The following is a 14,531-nucleotide window of genomic DNA, read 5'->3' as shown; positions in this document are numbered from 1 at the left end:
CAGAATGAGCATAAGTTAGAAGTGAATACCCCGGGGAAGTTGGCCGAGCGGTTAGAGGCCCGCGGCTGTAAAATGGCATCCGGGAGATAGTGGGTTCGAATCCCACCGTCGGCAGCCCTGAAGATGGTTTTCCGTGGTTTCCCATTTTTACACCAGGCAAATGCTGGGACTGTACCTGATTTCTTTTTTTGGCTAGTTGCTATACGTCGCACCGACACAGATAGGTCTTATGGCGACGATTGGACAGGGAAGGGCTAGGAGTGGGAAGGAAGCGGCCGTGGCCTCAATTAAGGTACAGCCCCAGCATTTGCCTGGTGTGAAAATGGGGAAACCACGGAAAACCATTTTCAGGGCTGTCAACAGTGTGTACCTGATTTAAGGCCACGGCCGCTTCCTTCCAAATCCTATCCCATCGTCGCCCTAAACCTATCTGTGTCGGTGCGATGCAAAGCCACTAGCAAAAAAAGAAAGAAAAAAGTGAATTCGATTGACGAAACTGTACACGTAAACTATCGCCGGTGGTAGGGGAATGTTAGTCAACTGAAGAAGGAAAGAATGCCTCGGAAAATAATCTAATCGGGTATGGATGGTATGAAAATAGAAGATAAACAAGGTGGTAATTGTTATAATCGGTTTGTGATGGTTTTATGCTGAGTTGTGTGAAGCCAAACAAAGCCGCAGAGCTAGCTGCAAACAGTAGCTGGTGGAGGATATTAGTTAATTCACAGAGGCTTGTAGACTGAGCTGTTGAAGACAAAACTGTCTGTAATGAAGATTAATGGATAATAATAATAATAAATAATAATAATAATAATAATAATAATAATAATAATAATAATAATAATAATAATAATAATAATAAGCACAAAGGAAAAGAACAGCTAAAACCATAATAGGTAAACGGAAACATTATGACACACAGCAACTAAAGAAACTAGAAGAAGATTTCGTGAAAAACAATACACGTAATTTCTACCAGACATTCAGGAGAAACTTAACAAGATACAAACCGCCAACCCTATGCTTCAAAGATGACGAAGGAAATCTAATCACTGGAAATGAACAGAATTGCCAACACCTTGCAAATTATTTCCAGAAACTACTGAACTGTAAAAAACCTGAGGAAACTCTAATGTTTGAGAAACCAAAGAACCAGACACCGGACTCAGAACCACCTAATAAAGAAGAAATCAGGGGAATAATAACAGGACTGAAGAACAATAAGACGTCAGGTGAAGATTCAATAGTTGCAGAGTTATTGAAATATGCCGGAGAACACTTAGTGACTCAGCTAGAAGCACTGTTTGAGGAGATTTGGCAGACAGAGAGCATCCCAAAGGAATGGAAGACATCATTAATACACTCGCTGCACAAAAAAGGAGACAGAACAAACGTTAAAAATTACAGAGAAATATCATTGCCACCAGTTGCCTCTAAAAATCTATCCAAGGCACTACAAAACAGGACTGAAGGGATAATAGAAAAAGAACTTGGTGAATACCAGGCAGAATTCCGGAAAGGGAGATCATGCAGCGAGCACATTTTCAACCTAATCTCCATAATACAACTACGTGCACTCACAGCCAAAAATCTAGTGATTGTATTTGTGGATTTTAAGAAAGCCTATGATTCAGTCGACAGAGCAACCTTGATAAGCACGTTAGAAGAGTTTGGGATAGATAAAAAAACTAGAAATTAATCAAAGAAACCATCACTGACACTACATCACAGGTTAAGTTTATGGGTATGTTGTCAAAACCATTCAAAATCGAAACAGGTGTCCGACAAGGGGACAGGATGTCACCACTCCTGTTTAATGTTATACTTAAAAAAGTGGTCAGAGAGTGGAGGAAGAGACTGGCGGAATTAGGGGTGGAAAATGGAATATCACTGGGAAGATCTGGAGTCTAAAATTGACTGTCTAGCATTCGCAGATGATATGGCAATACTGGCAGAAGACACTGAAACAGCCAAGGTACAAATTGAAACACTACAAGAGACTGCTGTAAAGACGGGACTTCAGATATCCTTCGAAAAGACGGAACTAATGATTCAGGACGAAAAGGATCCCACACAAAATATTGTCACCAAATATGGAACAATTAAAAGAGTACAGAAGTTTAAATATCTAGGGGAATGGATAACCCCAACAGGACTACCTGGAATAGCATTACAGGAAAGGGCAAGAAAGATGGAAGCAGCATACCAGTTATGTCGAAATGTCTACAATAAAAAATCAGTTTCATTCACTGCAAAAATCAGACATTACAACACTGTCATCAAACCAGAAAGTCTATATGCGATCGAATGTATTCCACTGAACTAGACAACATTGAAAAGACAGAAAGGAAGATCTTGAGGAAGATACTAGGGCCCAGGAAAGTGGGTCAAGAATTTAGACTGCGACCAAATGAGGAACTATACAAAAGGGCCGAAAAAATCACAACATCCTTCAAGAAGAGAAGACTCTGCTTCTACGGACACATTAAAAGAATGCCACCAGAGAGAACAGCCAAGCGAATTCTGGAATACATGGAGAACAGGAAGACACAAACTAGCTGGCTTAAAGGGGTCAAGGCGGATATGGAAGAAAATAATATATCACAGCAGGTAGTATACAACAGACAGGAATACAGAAAAATCATCAACAAAATTAAGGGACTCCAAGATCAAAGTAGCAAAAAACGGATCGGCAACAACTGGTCACGAGAACGTAAAGAAGCCCACTCCGAAAGGATGAAGAAGTACTGGGCCGATCGAAAGAGGAAGAACCGTAAATGAATGATGCTTAACGTGCTCCATAGTAGACCCATTCGAAAACAATAATAATAATAATAATAATAATAATAATAATAATAATAATAATAATAATAATAATAATAATAATAATAATAATAATAAATATCGTAATCTGTTTATATTCCAGGGTCGGTTTTTCCCTCGGACTCAGCGAGAGATCCCACCTCTACCGCCTCAAGGGCAGTGTCCTGGAGCTTCAGACTCTGGGTCGGGGGATACAACTGGGAAGGATGACCAGTACCTCACCCAGGCGGCCTCACCTGCTATGCTGAACAGGAGCCTAGTGGGGGCATGGGATGTTTGGAAGGGATAGACAAGGAAGTGGGAAGGAAGCGGCCGTAGCCTTCAGTTAGGTACCATCCCGGCATTTGCCTGGAGGAGAAGTGGGAAACCACGGAAAACCACTTCCAGGATGGCTGAGGTGGGAATCGAACCCACCTCTACTCAGTTGACCTCCCGAGGCTGAGTGGACCCCGTTCCAGCCCTCGTACCACTTTTCAAATTTCGTTGCAGAGCCGGGAATCGAACCCGGACCTCCGGGGGTGGCAGCTAATCACACTAACCACTACACCACAGAGGCAGACAATAATAAATATTATAATAATAATCAGCGTAGTAGGCTTCGGCTCAGGATATCTTAAATCATATTCCTGGTTTTGCTCGGGATTTCAGTGGCATATGGTTAATTCTTGTCTTGTTTATCACAAGGCACAACTCTTTGCTATGAAACTTCACTCTATAGTACCAACTATCACAGAAACACGTAAAAGTAGCAAACACTCTTCCAAATGAAGCTGATATCAGGAAGGGCGTCTGGTTATAAAACTGGGTCAAATCCTCTTGCAGAACCCAGTTCCCACTTTTCACCCCATTAGTTCGAGAGAAATGTGGCACAGAATAATAATAACAATAATAATAATAATAATAATCGAGTGAAGTGATTGCGTGAGTTAACGCTTTTGTGATATGGAGTTAAACTTTGCAGTCAGGAGACCCGTCGGTTGGAAACCCACCAGCGTTTGTCCTGGGTCCCTGTGGTTTCCGTTCTTGCTCCCAAACAAATGCCATCCTATTAATAAACAACAGCCGATACCTTCCACCTCCTTAGCCAATTTTATGCACCGTCATTTATATTATCATCTTCATTAACTCTTCAACTGAGTTTCGTGTCAGGAAGGGCATATATATATATTTATACACATGTATAGTATGAGTTTTGTCTGTACATTGCTCTGAAATTAACATTAATGGTATTTCTGAATCGGTCGTCGCCACAGTAACAAGGAAATGCACTTTTTAATTTTACGTAATTTCTGTCTGTCTGTCTGTCTGTCTGTCTGTCTGTCTGTCTGTCTGTCTGTCTGTCTGTCTGTCTGTCTGTCTGTCTGTCTGTCTGTCTGTCTGTCTGTCTGTCTGTTTGTATGTATGTAGGCTCATCACGAGAAAACGGCTGAGGAAATTTATTGAAAGTCGGTACGTAAATTCGGGTAATAGTCGCTAAAATCTAGGCCGTAAATAGTTTTATTCACCCAAAGTGAAATGGTAGTTTAGGGGAAGGCCTGAAATGTAATCCTCAAATATTTAAGTTACAGTATTAGTGGTCTTATCGATAAATACAACATAACTGAAGTTATATAGTATTATTAAATTTCCACTCATTAAATTTCCGATGTCCGCCTCTGTGGTGTAGTGGTTAGCGTGATTAGCTACCACCCCCGGAGGCCCGGGTTCGATTCCTGGCTCTGCCACGAAATTTGAAAAGTGGTACGAGGGCTGGAGCGGGGTCTACTCAGCCTCGGGAGGTCAACTGAGCAGAGGTGGGTTCGATTCCCACCTCAGCCATCCTGGAAGTGGTTTTCCGTGGTTTCCCACTTCTCCTCCAGGCAAATGCAGGGATAGTACCTAACTTACGGCCACGGCCGCTTCCATCCCTCTCCGTTGTCTATCCCTTCCCATCTTCCCATCCCCCACCAAGGCCCCTGTTCAGGATAGCAGGTGAGCCGCCTGGGCGAGGTACTGGTCATCCTCCCCAGTTGTATCCCAGACTCAATGTGTCACGCTCCAGGACACTGCCCTTGAGGCGGTAGAGGTGGGATTCGTCGCTGAGACCGAGGGAAAAACGAACCCTGGAGGGTAAGCAGATTAAAAAAGAAGAGAAGAAGAAATTTCCGATACATTTTTACAGTACCAGCTAAGGTTATAGATATTCATGAATTTGGATTTTTGTTGTTAAGTACATATCAGTGCCGAGTCACGAGAAAATGGGTAGAGTTTTTAATGAAAATTGGTATGTTAAGTCGGGGATTAAGGAACTACAGTCTACGCTATAAACAATTTAATCCGTGAAGGCCTACAATATAGAAAGCTCATAATGTTGATCAACGATAACATTACATTGACCATTGTTTGTTGTGATGTGTTTTGTGTCTTCTGCTGCCACTCATCTCCGTTAGATGGAATTACTGCTGAGTACCAAGTATAACAGCCTGTCTGTATATTGGCGGAAAGTAGCTTGTGAGTTAGATCTCTCTCTTGTTTAGCATGCTATTCCTGTCGTTCATAAATTTTCTGATACTAAGCTTACTGGTGCGTAACACACCGGTTCATCATAGTATTCCAGCTACTCAATCCCTACTCTGAGTTACTGACTGGATTGAGCAGTGTGCACATTTAACGGAATAATGGCAGAGGAGTGTTCGCGGTTGTCTGCGACCTGGTCATTGCATCACTGGAACTTTGGACTGTTAGATCGGCACCGTAGTATGTTCGTCAAAAGTGAGAAAATGTGCGGTTTTTCACTTGATCGAGTATTGTATAAAACTGCTTTAAATCGCTACGTTCCTACTGACGTCATCGTAATGACCTATGTTGACTTCAGCTAGGAAGACCACGAAGACAGTCCTTTTGAGAAATCCATAGCGAAAGACGGGTACATCAGCTAGTAGCAAATAAATTCATCTCACCTAATTCTCGACCACGTATCAATAAACGGAAGTAAAGGTGTAGGGGGCAACGCATCCGCCTGTCACCCGGCGGCTCCGGGTTCGATTCCTGGCCGGGACAGGGGTCTTTAATTGTAAATGATTAATACCCCTGGCCTGGGGACTGGATGTTTCTGTCGTAATTAATGTTCCTTTCCTCACATTCAACACTCTACACTTCCGCAATACCACTTACACGCAGGTTCCTATCATATGGTGAATATAGTGGCAAAAGATCTACAGAGGTCGACGCCATGAACAAATATCATTAAAAGGAAAGGTTAAACTACAACAACAAAAACAATAATAACAACAGCCCAGTCCTTGGCTGAATGTTCAGCGTCGGGGGGGGGGTCAGTTCAGAGAGTCACAAGTTCGATTCCTGGCCGATTTGACGCGTCTAGTTATTTCGTTCGACTCAAGGAATGAACGTTCATGTTTGTCTTAATAAAAACCTATTGATTTTAGAACTTCCTCCATATGAAATTGGCCTTAGGACATCCTCACCTAAAACCGAGCCTTCGTCGGCGCAAAACTGTCAGCAGCTGGTTTTGCTTACATTATCCGAAAAGTCTAGTAAAACTGATCAAAGTAGGAAGGACAGAAGATACGCGGGAGGAAAACTTCCGGCAATGATTCATAATCTACGGTACGAACACCCTGATACCAGGAGAGCAAAAGGAGGAATAGTTACAGTATGGCGGTCACCATACCTAAAGTGAGGAAAGGACGCAGAAAAAGGATGACGACAATATTTAAATGCAAATGAATCGGTTATAATAGAAAAAATGCCTTTATAATGATGTATGATTAGTGGAAACTGAAATGATAAGATTGTTTATGGAGATGAAATGAAATGTCGTATGGCTTTTAGTGTCGGGAGTGTCCGAGGACAAGTTCGGCTCGCTAGATACAGGTCTTTTGATGTGAAGCCCGTAGGCGACCTACGCCTCGTGATGAGGATGAAATAATTATGAAGAAGACACACACACACCCAGCCCCCGTGCAAGAGGCATTGACCATTATGGTTAAAATTCCCGACCCTGCCGTGAATCGAACCTGGAACCCCTGTGACCAAAGGCCAGCACGATAACCATTCAGCCATGGAGCCGGACTCTTGGGAGATTAAAAGCACGTTATCCATTCCAAATGGCTGATATGGGAAGAAAGCCATTTTGCAACTATATTGAGGTGTTCTCAGTCGATTTATTCACATGAGTAGTATTACGACTGCGTCATTCGTAACGGTAAGGCTAAAAGTGAGCAAATTTTAGTGGCAAGGTTACCACGAGTTACACGTTACGACTATGTTCTTCCTCCTAGAATCGATTCCTAGGAATGGAAAAAGTTATCCAAGGTGGCCGCTGTTTGAATCTTGGGCAATGCAAATGGGATTTTGGAATGAAAAATCAAGTTCTCATTGTGTGTGGAAATAATTAATAACCCCTTCAGGTGAATCTTTCGATAGACAAAGACGACTAGGCCACTTTCAACGACGATGTTCTGATTCAATAACTCGCTCCACGGTACTAAATTAAGCCTCTCGAGATATTCTCAGTAGTGTTCCTTTCTTCTTGTTCAGGTGTCCGTTAGCAGACGATTCTTAACCTGAGTGTATAAAACTTCTCTCCTTTAAATCTTCTCTTTCCTAGCATTCACCTCGTCTTAGTGCAGGAACCGCTTGCTTGCGCCTTGACTTCCATTTTTGACGATTGGTAACGTTTGTCATGTAGTGTGCCAAGCCAAGACTTCTTTGGTCATCCTGGTGGTCGGCAGCGAGCAGGGTTTAGGCCAAGTGCTATGTATGTAGCTGTCACATAATTATCCGAAAAGTAATGTAATGTAATGTGTGATAATATTACAAAACCTTTACCCTGTTCCACGTTTCTAACTCATTCTGACCCAAGAATAGATGACATATCATAGGACCAGCCATTTAGGCCACTAAATCCGGCGTGTCTTATGGTATAATCCTTTGTCGATATGACGTACGTTTTTAGCAGTTAATCTGTAAATGAAGGTCTTCAATATTGTAAACACGCATATGCTTTCGTATGTCGATCTATATATATTCACTGATGTCGATTTTTAGCGATCGAGAAAGGGTGGGTCTGCTATTGTAATCAGTACTCCCCACACCGACTTTGACTGGCAGTAGGAAAGGGTTCCTTCTCCAACTCCTGTGTAACTGTCATTAGTAAGGAAGGCCTACAATTGTAATGAATAGTTCCCTTCTCGATTTGACTTGCAGAAGGCAAGTGGGTGGGTAGGATCAAGGAATAGAATTTGAAAGTCGTATAATTGGACTGTTAAGTATATGCAATGCCTAATTGCAATATTTTGTTGTTATAAATGGATGAAAACAATAACACCTAGCATTATTAAAATAATTAATTCTCGTATTCCTAGGAAATAATAACCTCTTACATTTTATTCAGAAGACAATACATTTAATCGAGCCTGAGAATGAGTAGTAATTCACTATACTATGTCACTTGATTAATTCATCAGACTGACTTGCAAGACGAACAAGGTCGAATATGCGAGTCCGTGAATTACGTCGATCACTCTTGTAAATGCCATAAATTATTATTAATAATAATGTTATTTGCTTTACGTCCCACTAACTACAGAATTAATCCTCGGATACTGTTGAGATTAGATTGTAAATTTGTATAGTTTTGTTAATTATTATTATTATTATTATTATTATTATTATTATTATTATTATTGGTAGTATTACTTTTCATGTAATATATGCGAGTGTGTGTGTGTGTGTGTGTGTGTGTGTGTGTGTGTGTGTGTGTGTGTGTGTGTGTGTGTGTGTGTGTGAGCACGCGTACATTACACAAATTGGTCGATGTCCAACACTGGTCAACTTATGTGTAGCCATCAGGAGGAAGTGTACCCCGGTATGTTGCCGTCTCCCATCACTGTACTTCACGATAACGAGCGTCCAAACGTTGCACGGATCGTGCAACACGTTTTAGTATACACGTATGGTGGGAGATTCTAGATCAGCCACTCTACAGCCCTGATCTTTCACATTGTGAGTTCCATTTGTTCAGGTACCTCGACAAATTTCTGTTGGACAAAGAATTTCACAACGATGATTACCCCAAAGATAAGCTGTTGAAATGGTTATAGGTGCAACCAATATCTTTCTTTCTTGACGGTCTCCGACGCTTGCGTGTCTGGATATACGGAGTTATATATTCTCTCCTGAAAACTGATTCTATAATTATGCCCGAGTAGGTAAGACTATTTCTTATGAATATCTCCGATAATTGAAATAAAATTACAATTACATATTTTCATAGATTCGTTGTGTTGGAAAGCCATTCTCTCCAACAAATGAATGTATGTTTTATGTGTACATATTTTTGTGTGTGGAGAGAGAAAGAGAGAAAGAGTTAAAACCCTTTACTGCATGAATTACTTTTCGTTTTCGTTTGGTGACGAAAATTTCAGGCTTCAATGTTCAACTTACGTTCAGTGTTTTAGATTTACCAGCAATTCTTAACTGGGGCTAATAGCTTAACACTCGTTTGTGACAAGGTATATATACGATTTTTCACGATTTAACGCTAAGCTTTTAACATTCAAAGACCGAACATTACTGCCTACTGGCCATGGGTACGTACTGCAAGGCGCAAGTATACTTGCACGACCATAGGTCGGTAATGTCTTTGAGGTTGAGCCAGAGGGACTCCTGAAGCCTGTGATAATGTAATGGGGAGGGCCCACGTAAAATAAATGGTGGTTGGTACGCGTGGATGCTGACGGGGTGGAAGGAGTACCTTTGGTTATAGGGCTGTATTGTCTTATATTATGTAAAAAGCAAAACAAGGCATCACTGGTATATGTATTTAAATGACTGTACACTTGAAGGTGTGCCGTAAAACTATCTCCGTCCACAATTTGTATCCATTTATACAGGTGAAAAGTTGTATGTTGCCTGAGGGCAGCAGTATGCAGTAAAGGGTTAGGAGATTACTGACAATAATGAGGGCAATTAGACTAGACAAATGAGTGAATGGGTGGGTACATTTCTAGAAAGGAGAATACTGAGAATTAGAATAGGTTAAACATTATTCAATCCTGAAGTTCTTCAAGGCGATATAAATTGGAATTTATTATTTTTCACATATACAATTTATAATAAAGGACAGCAGTAAGATATAAGGCATGTTGAGGTTGATGTTATAGTCTATAGAGTAATATTTAAGTTACAGGATAATGAGTTACTGTAAAAAGATCTCGACGATGTTGCGAGAAGTGCAGCACACAATGAAATGATAGTAAACGAGGCGAAAAGTAAAGTTTTGAGTTTCATCAAGAGGAAAAATCTTTTTAGTTTTAATTAATGTGTGGATGAGGTTAAAGTAACTGAAGGGCATCACTGTAAGAGTCTGTGTTAATGTAAAGAAACAGCTTAAAATTGGATAACCACATAAACGGAAATGTGAATAAAGGTTACAGACTTCTTCATATGGTTATGAGGATAAGGATGTAAAAGAGAAAATATGTAAGTTACTGGTAAGACCACATGTGCAGTACGATTCCAAAGTATCGGAAGATTACCTGAATTCCTTCATCTGAAAACTGGAAAAAGTCCAAATAAAAGTAGCACGAATAGTTCGCGGAGATTTCCGCAACCTGAGTAGTATTACTAAAATATTGAAGACTTTCGTCTAGGAAGATTTTTGCGTAAGGAGACGAGATGCTCTGCTAAGCAGTATATTCGGAGCTGTCAGTGAAGAAATGGCATTGAATGACAGTAGACGAATAAGGCTGAGTATATGGACCACAACATGAAGATGAGATGGAATTTAAGGGACAAATTGGGGCAAATACTCGTTTATAAAGAGATAAGGATTGGAATAATTTACCAAGAGACATGCTCAATAAAATTTTAACCTCTTTGGATTATTTAATAAAAGACAAGATAAAGGAATGATAGGGAATCTACCACCTGGGGGACTGCCATAAATTACGATCAGTGGTGATTAGTTTTCGTTTCTATCCTAACGCAATATCAAATGTCTAAGATAGCCTAGTTTTCTTTACATAATCTATAATCACCACGACTGTTTACATCAAGTCCAGAAACCTCACGTGTTACTTGTCTGCCTAAGCTGTACGGATGATATGTCTCATATTCGGAGAAATTTAGTACATTATATTGTAAATACAAATTAGTTTATATATTATACTTGATATTTTCCAACGTTTGCTCTGTGTATTGTTTTGGAGTAGTAATCACAATTGTAGTTATTACTACACGAACGTGTCGATGCATCTACAGTGCCTCCCATGTAAACTAACGAGGAAGGGTGCCAAACTGTTGCCACGCACATTTTGAACCTATATAGTGTGTTGAATAGACAATATCGAAATATGCATACCATGAAAATTATAGCTGCAATGGACACGAAACGTAGGAGCTACGAGCTGCCAAATATAGACTAGAGTACACATACTGATAGCAATCCTCGCGCAGATTAGTCCAAACACGGATGAATATTGTAAATGGGTGAGAAAATGCATTCGGTAACGTTTAAATACTGGGAATACAAAATATTACGCACCTATGACTGTTCAGGTGGAGTAGGCATGAAGATTGCTATGTAATCCGTGGTCTAGACATAAACATCTTTCATAGTGAGCTCATCGAATGAAGGCAAGATGAACGCAATGATTTTTAAAACATTCTTCCTCCAAATCACTCTCGAAACAATATTCGGAAGGTGTCCCAAATAGTCCTGAAAGTTCATTTGTGTAACCACATTCGAAGGGAACAAATCGGATCAACTGTTTGAAACTATTTGTCGAAAATTGGAAGTGCACAAACGATTTAATGCGAAGAAGTTGCTCTCTTTGCCACACTTTAACTAACTGACAATAACACTATCGTATCTGTGATGAACCGTACCATACTTTTGAGTGAGTGTAACAATCCATACCAATCCAGTACATTTTCCAGGGATCAGTTTCTGGTGAAATTCATCATCTTCTGGAACTGTTTCATTGTACATATTTATTTGATGATGATGCTTGTTTAAAGGGGCCTAACATCGAGGTCATCGGCCCCATATTTATTTGCTGCCCAATAATAAACCAAAAGATGAATTCGATCTCTGCCGTTCAAATCCGACCATGACATATGTTCAAGGAACACTTTCAAATCCCGTTTTGACATGTTTGGTGGTTTTCTAGCATATTCTTTCACACTCGGTAATTCAAGTGTCATGCTTTCTATAAATTTCCCACTGGGTTCCGAGACAAGAACATACATGTGTGGAGGAAGGATGTCATCCATTACAATAACAGGTATTATCATATATGAATGAGTGGTTTCTGCAACTGAACGCACGGTACCATAAATCATCTTTGCTCCCTTAAAGTAAGAATACTCCCAGAACGTAACTCTTTACAGAATCTTGACAGATCTGCATTATCTGCTCTGGTGTAAAATTACACTTTTCAATGAAACGCCTTACTTACGTAACAAACTCATCAGCTTTCTCTTCTATATCAGCAGCACCACCAACAAATCTGCTGCCAACTTTACGCGTGATCTTGTGAGAAACAATCTTGTTTTATTCTTGAACTGCTGCAGCCATGATTTGGAAGCTGTGAATATTAAGGTGTTATTTGGATGAATTTGTGCTTTAAAAGACATTGCCCATATTCGTAGCCTTAGGTTGTGTATAATTCGATGTTGTTTTCGCATTGGAATGAATTGATCACGTACCTCATTATTTATTCTTTCTTGTAGCACCTTCCTGTTTCTGATATGTCGTTTCATCGTCTTTTCGAAGTTGTGTGAATTTGATTCCAGGGGACATGTCTAGAACTACTCAGGGGGGGCACCATTCTAGCTGATCATTTCCTCTTGGCTGCTTCGTTCAGATGTTGTAAGCATCAGCCAGGTTACCTTTAGGAAATTTTGTCCTGTTCTCGTTTGGTGATGACGGACAACACGAGGAACCACTGCTCTCGTCACTGCCATATAATTCTGGAGCGCGTTCTGAATTCGTCTCATTTTCTAGCTGTATCTCTGGATCATGCCCAAAACAATATTCAATATCATCTCGATCGGCGATTTTTTCATCTACCATAAGAGTTCTATACTTTTCAACAAGAACGTATTCATCGAGCAGCTGTGTTCTAATCTGTTCGAAAACTATTAGATCTACTTTAGTTGGCTTTTCCTTCAAAAGACAGAAGAAATCCACTAATAGCAACTTAACGACCATAGCTGATTTCATTTCGTAACAGCCTATGCATACAGCAGGTCACATTCATCTCTAATACGTAACTAGCAGACCGGTTCTGCGTCTACTCATTTCTTTGCGCTCCATACTCCCCTCCCCCTCAATCCACTTCCAGCGGTCCATAGCACGTCACATTGCACCAAATGTCGTTTCTGATGTTCTGAAACATAAATAAACTGGTCTCGTTCAAAAGTCAGCGACTACAGTTGTGTACCCTTTCTTGTAAGACCGAATGCACGGTGCGCTACGACAACTGCCTCAGCCGAACTTATGTCATGCGCGGCCGCCCTGCTTTAAGCGTGTATACATATATGAAACCTTATTTTATAAAAGATGCTGGAAGTATCGTCCTTCGTGGGTTATACAGGCTGGTAACTACATTCTGACTGACGTTTCTGTTTCTGAATGAATTCGTAATGTTTTCGTTCAGTTCCTCCAATGTGTGAGGATTTGTTCGATATACTTTATTCTTTCAGTTTACTCCACAAGTAAAGACCACACATTATTAGATATACAGAACGACGGGGAAATAGATCAGTAAAGATCGTTCTGTCTGCAAACACTTCTGAGATTGTGAGAAGGGAATCTTTCGCTGTATAAGCAGGGGCTGAATTTTGTTGCAACCACCCACGCGATTTTTCTTCTTCCGTTAACTGTTGGAAGAACGGCGTAAAAATGTCACCTTGGTACCTCTCTCCATTTACTGTCGTCTCGAAACAAAAATAGGCCCAATTATCCGTCTTGCACTAACAGCACACCAAACATCTATTTCCTATCATAATGAGGGACTTCATTAACACCATTAGGATATTCTGCACACCTATAGCGAGAGTTATGACTGTTCACACGACCGTTAACATGAAACCAGAAACTTTATATGCAATAATACCGGGTTGCAATGATAACGGTCTCACCAAGTTAACAGCTCAGATTCAGACCTGCGACTGATGATTGCCAGTTCGTACACGTGCAGGCTGGTTGCAAAATCAAGAAATATGCGCGCGGCTCCCATACTGAAGCTTACGTATCTGGGAGTAAAAACGCCGCTTAGATGGTCTTAGCTGTTTTACAATTTTGTTTAAATATTATTTTACGTCGCACCGACACAGATAGGTCTTATAGCGACGAGGTCTTAATTCATATGAGAGACCTTGTACATGCAACGTGCCGTGAAGTGTGGCGGGATTTCTCCTAAACATCCGGTATCTTCGGACAATTTTACTCCAGCAATACATAATAGCCTAATCATCGTCATCATCATCATCATCATTCATCTACCGTCTCCCCTGTGGCGAATTAAGATCTCTTCAAATGGTTTCTTCTTATACCCGAAAGTGCCTGGATACATGCGTTGATACGATCGGCAGTGAACCAAACACACGGTGTACGTTATTTAGCCCTGTTACAAAATATGTTCACAATTTTAAGACATTTGATTATGATAAATCATTGTTTAAGTACCTAACATTTA

The sequence above is a fragment of the Anabrus simplex genome, chromosome 1, assembly GCF_040414725.1.
Source record: "Anabrus simplex isolate iqAnaSimp1 chromosome 1, ASM4041472v1, whole genome shotgun sequence".
In the NCBI taxonomy this organism is placed as follows: Eukaryota; Metazoa; Arthropoda; class Insecta; order Orthoptera; family Tettigoniidae; genus Anabrus; species Anabrus simplex.
The sequence above is the reverse complement of the archived record's forward strand: the minus strand, read 5'-3'. Positions refer to the sequence as shown.